Source organism: Salvelinus fontinalis, unplaced genomic scaffold, assembly GCF_029448725.1.
Source record: "Salvelinus fontinalis isolate EN_2023a unplaced genomic scaffold, ASM2944872v1 scaffold_0075, whole genome shotgun sequence".
NCBI classification, from domain to species: Eukaryota; Metazoa; Chordata; class Actinopteri; order Salmoniformes; family Salmonidae; genus Salvelinus; species Salvelinus fontinalis.
Window position 1 is genome coordinate 283,742 of NW_026600284.1, and position 6,808 is coordinate 290,549.

Sequence of the window (6,808 nt, forward strand, 5' to 3'; positions counted from 1 at the left end):
TTTCCTTACGTTTGGGTCAGTCACAGTGGTCAGGTATTTTGCCACTGTGTACTCTCTGTTTAGGGCCAAATAGCATTCTAGTTTGCTCTGTTTTTTTGTTAATTCTTTCCAATGTGTCCGGTAATTATCTTTTTGTTTTCTCATGATTTGCTTGGGTCTAATTGTGTTGCTGTTCTGGGGCTCTGTGGGGTGTGTTTGTGAACAGAGTCCCAGGACCAGCTGGCAGAGGGGGCTCTTCTCCAGGTTCATCTCTCTGTAGGTGATGACTTTGTTATGGAAGGTTTGGGAATCGCTTCCTTTTAGGTGGTTGTAGAATTGAACGGCTCTTTTCTGGATTTTGATAATTAGCGGGAATCTTCCGAATTCTGCTCTGCAAGCATTATTTGGTGTTCTACGTTGTACACTGAGGATATTTTTGCAGAATTCTTCATACGGAGTCTCCATTTTGTGTTTGTCCCATTTTGTGAATTCTTGGTTAGTGAGCGGACCCCAGACCTGACAACCATAAAAGGAAATGGGTTCTATAACTTATTCAAGTATTTTTAGCCAGATCCTAATTGGGATGTGAAATTGTATGTTCCTTTGATGGCATATAAGGCCCTTCTTCCCTTGTCTCTCAGATCGTTCACAGCTTTGTGGAAGTTACCTGTTGCGCTGATGTTCAGGCCGAGGTATGTATCATTTTTTTGTGTGCTCTAAGCCACCAGTGTCCAGATGGAATTTGTATTCGTGGTCCTGACTACTGGACCTTTTTTGGAACACCATTATTTTTGTCTTACTAATATTTACTGTCGGGGCCAAGGTGTAACAGAATCTGTGCAGAAGATCTAGGTGATGCTGTAGGCCCTACTTGGTTGGGGACAGAAGCACCAGATCACCTGCAAAAGGTAGACATTTGTTAGGTATTGCTGCACTGTCGGAACTAGAAGCACAAGCATTTCACTAGACCCGCAATAACATCTGCTAAACACGTGCATGTGACTAATAAAATTTGATTTGACTACAGATTCTAGTAGGGTGAGGCCGGGGTGCTGCAGACTGTTCTAGTAGGGTGAGGCCGGGGTGCTGCAGACTGTTCTAGTAGGGTGAGGCCGGGGTGCTGCAGACTGTTCTAGTGGGGTGAGGCCGGGGTGCTGCAGACTGTTCTAGTAGGGTGAGGCCGGGGTGCTGCAGACTGTTCTAGTAGGGTGAGGCCGGGGTGCTGCAGACTGTTCTAGTGGGGTGAGGCCGGGGTGCTGCAGACTGTTCTAGTAGGGTGAGGCCGGGGTGCTGCAGACTGTTCTAGTAGGGTGAGGCCGGGGTGCTGCAGACTGTTCTAGTAGGGTGAGGCCGGGGTGCTGCAGACTGTTCTAGTAGGGTGAGGCCGGGGTGCTGCAGACTGTTCTAGTGGGGTGAGGCCGGGGTGCTGCAGACTGTTCTAGTAGGGTGAGGCCGGGGTGCTGCAGACTGTTCTAGTGGGGTGAGGCCGGGGTGCTGCAGACTGTTCTAGTGGGGTGAGGCCGGGGTGCTGCAGACTGTTCTAGTAGGGTGAGGCCGGGGTGCTGCAGACTGTTCTAGTGGGGTGAGGCCGGGGTGCTGCAGACTGTTCTAGTAGGGTGAGGCCGGGGTGCTGCAGACTGTTCTAGTGGGGTGAGGCCGGGGTGCTGCAGACTGTTCTAGTAGGGTGAGGACTGGGTGCTGCAGACTGTTCTAGTAGGGTGAGGCCGGGGTGCTGCAGACTGTTCTAGTAGGGTGAGGCTGGGGTGCTGCAGACTGTTCTAGTAGGGTGAGGCCGGGGTGCTGCAGACTGTTCTAGTAGGGTGAGGCCGGGGTGCTGCAGACTGTTCTAGTAGGGTGAGGCCGGGGTGCTGCAGACTGTTCTAGTGGGGTGAGGCCGGGGTGCTGCAGACTGTTCTAGTAGGGTGAGGCCGGGGTGCTGCAGACTGTTCTAGTGGGGTGAGGCCGGGGTGCTGCAGACTGTTCTAGTAGGGTGAGGCTGGGGTGCTGCAGACTGTTCTAGTAGGGTGAGGCCGGGGTGCTGCAGACTGTTCTAGTGGGGTGAGGCCGGGGTGCTGCAGACTGTTCTTGTGCCCTCGCCAATTCATTGATATATATATATACAGTGGGGCAAAAAAGTATTTAGTCAGTCACCAATTGTGCAAATTCTCCCACTTAAAAAGATGAGATGCGCCTGTAATTTTCATCATAGGTACTTATGATACTTATTGTCCACCATAATTTGCAAATAAATTCATAAAAAATCCTACAATGTGATTTTCTGGATTTTTTTTTCTCATTTTGTCTGTCATAGTTGAAGTGTACCTATGATGAACATTACAGGCCTCTCTCATTTTAAGTGGGAGAACTTGCACAATTGGTGGCTGACTAAATACTTTTTTGCCCCACTGTATATATATATATATATACTTATATATACATATATATATATATATATATATATATATATATATATATATATATATATATATATATATATATATATATATATATTGAAGAGTGTGGGGCTCAAGCTGCATCCCTGTCTCACCCCACGGCCCTGAGGAAATATATCTGTGTGGTTTTTCCCATTTTAACCACACACTCTTTGTTTGTATTCATGGCTTTTTATAATGTTGTATGTTTTCCCCAAACACATATTTCCATCAATGTATAGGGCAAATTCAGTCAAAAGCTTTATAGTGAGTTTCTGCATACAGGACCATACAGTGAGTTTCTCCATACAGGACCATACAGTGAGTTTCTCCATACAGGACCATACAGTGAGTTTCTCCATACAGTGAGTTTCTCCATACAGGACCATACAGTGAGTTTCACCATACAGTGAGTTTCACCATACAGTGAGTTTCTCCATACAGTGAGTTTCACCATACAGGACCATACAGTGAGTTTCACCATACAGGACCATACAGTGAGTTTCACCATACAGTGAGTTTCTCCATACAGTGAGTTTCTCCATACAGTGAGTTTCACCATACAGGACCATACAGTGAGTTTCACCATACAGTGAGGTTCTCCATACAGTGAGTTTCTCCATACAGTGAGTTTCTCCATACAGTGAGTTTCTCCATACAGTGAGTTTCACCATACAGTGAGTTTCACCATACAGTAAGTTTCTCCATACAGTGAGTTTCACCATACAGTGAGTTTCTCCATACAGTGAGTTTCTCCATACAGTGAGTTTCACCATACAGTGAGTTTCACCATACAGTGAGTTTCTCCATACAGTGAGTTTCACCATACAGGACCATACAGTGAGTTTCTCCATACAGTGAGTTTCTCCATACAGTGAGTTTCACCATACAGGACCATACAGTGAGTTTCACCATACAGTGAGTTTCACCATACAGTGAGTTTCTCCATACAGTGAGTTTCACCATACAGGACCATACAGTGAGTTTCACCATACAGTGAGTTTCACCATACAGGACCATACAGTGAGTTTCACCATACAGTGAGTTTCACCATACAGTGAGTTTCTCCATACAGTGAGTTTCACCATACAGTGAGTTTCACCATACAGGACCATACAGTGAGTTTCACCGTACAGGGAGTTTCTCCATACTGAACTGTGACCGTGCTCCTATCTGCAGTACACTGAACTGTGACCGTGCTCCTATCTGCAGTACACTGAACTGAGACCGTGCTCCTATAACTGTGACCGTGCTCCTATCTGCAGTACACTGAACTGTGACCGTGCTCCTATAACTGTGACCGTGCTCCTATATGCAGTACACTGAACTGTGACCGTGCTCCTATCTGCAGTACACTGAACTGTGACTGTGCTCCTATAACTGTGACCGTGCTCCTATCTGCAGTACACTGAACTGTGACCATGCTCCTATAACTGTGACCGTGCTCCTATCTGCAGTACACTGAACTGTGACCGTGCTCCTATAACTGTGACCGTGCTCCTATCTGCAGTACACTGAACTGTGACCGTGCTCCTATCTGCAGTACACTGAACTGTGACCGTGCTCCTATCTGCAGTACACTGAACTGTGACTGTGCTCCTATAACTGTGACCGTGCTCCTATCTGCAGTACACTGAACTGTGACCATGCTCCTATAACTGTGACCGTGCTCCTATCTGCAGTACACTGAACTGTGACCGTGCTCCTATAACTGTGACCGTGCTCCTATCTGCAGTACACTGAACTGTGACCGTGCTCCTATCTGCAGTACACTGAACTGTGACCGTGCTCCTATCAGCAGTACACTGAACTGTGACCGTGCTCCTATCTGCAGTGCTCCTATAACTGTGACCGTGCTCCTATAACTGTGACTGTGCTCCTATCTGCAGTACACTGAACTGTGACTTCGCTCCTATAACTGTGACCGTGCTCCTATCTGCAGTACACTGAACTGTGACCGTGCTCCTATAACTGTGACCGTGCTCCTATCTGCAGTGCTCCTATAACTGTGACCGTGCTCCTATAACTGTGATTGTGCTCCTATCTGCATTACACTGAACTGTGACCGTGCTCCTATAACTGTGACCGTGCTCCTATCTGCAGTACACTGAACTGTGACCGTGCTCCAATCTGCAGTACACTGAACTGTGACCGTGCTCCTATCTGCAGTACACTGAACTGTGACCGTGCTCCTATAACTGTGACCGTGCTCCTATCGGCAGTACACTGAACTGTGACCGTGCTCCTAGAACTGTGACCGTGCTCCTATCAGCAGTACACTGAACTGTGACCGTGCTCCTATCTGCAGTACACTGAACTGTGACCGTGCTCCTAGAACTGTGACCGTGCTCCTATCTGCAGTACACTGAACTGTGACCGTGCTCCTAGAACTGTGACCGTGCTCCTATCTGCAGTACACTGAACTGTGACCGTGCTCCTATCTGCAGTACACTGAACTGTGACCGTGCTCCTAGAACTGTGACCGTGCTCCTATCTGCAGTACACTGAACTGTGACCGTGCTCCTAGAACTGTGACCGTGCTCCTATCTGCAGTACACTGAACTGTGACCGTGCTCCTATCTGCAGTACACTGAACTGTGACCGTGCTCCTATAACTGTGACCGTGCTCCTATCTGCAGTACACTGAACTGAGACCGTGCTCCTATTGTTTTCTGTTTTAGACTCGGTTTCACATGCGTATTTTGGTCCCGAACAACTGCAAGTGTTCTGTATCGTTTAGCCTGTGTAAAACACACTCTTGCCACTATGGATTTGAGACGGGATGGTTTCTCCAGAACCAGACTAAAGCCTGTTGTCGTAATGAAAAGCTCTTCCTATAGAGATCAGTTCCCGTCTCTCAGTACTGCTCAGTGTAGCTGCAGAACCTCAGCCTTATCTTCTCTCTGCTCCAGGCCACTGGCACAACACTTTGATCTGGCTCTGCACTGTCTCGTCCAATCACAGTCATGTCACAGGCTCCCTGAAAACTAGGCCCGCCCCCTACCCAACCCCACGCTGCAGAGGGAGAGAGAGGGAGAGCAGGGGTGGGAGGGGGAGAGAGAGAACAGGGGTGGGAGGGGGAGAGAGAGAGCAGGGGTGGGAGGGGGAGAGAGAGGGAGGGAGGGGGGAACAGTGGTGGGAGGGGGAGAGAGAGAGAGGGAGGGAGAGAAGGGGTGGGAGGGGGAGAGAGAGAGGGAGAGTTACAGTTACAACTACACTAGGGGTTACAGTTACAAATACACTAGGGGTTACAGTTACAACTACACTAGGGGTGACAGTTACAACTACACTAGGGGGTTACAGTTACAACTACACTAGGGGTTACAGTTACAACTACACTAGGGGTGACAGTTACAACTACACTAGGGGTTACAGTTACAACTACACTAGGGGTTACAGTTACAACTACACTAGGGGTTACAGTTACAACTACACTAGGGGTGACAGTTACAACTACACTAGGGGTGACAGTTACAACTACACTAGGGGGTTACAGTTACAACTACACTAGGGGTGACAGTTACAACTACACTAGGGGTTACAGTTACAACTACACTAGGGGTTACAGTTACAACTACACTAGGGGTGACAGTTACAACTACACTAGGGGTGACAGTTACAACTACAGTAGGGGTGACAGTTACAACTACACTAGGGGGTTACAGTTACAACTACACTAGGGGTGACAGTTACAACTACACTAGGGGTTACAGTTACAACTACACTAGGGGGTTACAGTTACAACTACACTAGGGGTTACAGTTACAACTACACTAGGGGTGACAGTTACAACTACACTAGGGGTTACAGTTACAACTACACTAGGGGTTACAGTTACAACTACACTAGGGGTTACAGTTACAACTACACTAGGGGTGACAGTTACAACTACACTAGGGGTTACAGTTACAACTATACTAGGGGTTACAGTTACAACTACACTAGGGGTGATAGTTACAACTACACTAGGGGTGACAGTTACAACTACACTAGGGGGTTACAGTTACAACTACACTAGGGGTTACAGTTACAACTACACTAGGGGTGACAGTTACAACTACACTAGGGGTGACAGTTACAACTACACTAGGGGGTACAGTTACAACTACACAGTTACAACTACACAGTTACAACTACACGAGGGGTGACAGTTACAACTACACCAGGGGTTACAGTTACAACTACACTAGGGGTTACAGTTACAACTACACTAGGGGTTACAGTTACAACTACACTAGGGGTGACAGTTACAACTACACTAGGGGTGACAGTTACAACTACACTAGGGGTTACAGTTACAACTACACTAGGGGTGACAGTTACAACTACACTAGGGGTGACAGTTACAACTACACTAGGGGGTTACAGTTACAACTACACTAGGGGTTACAGTTACA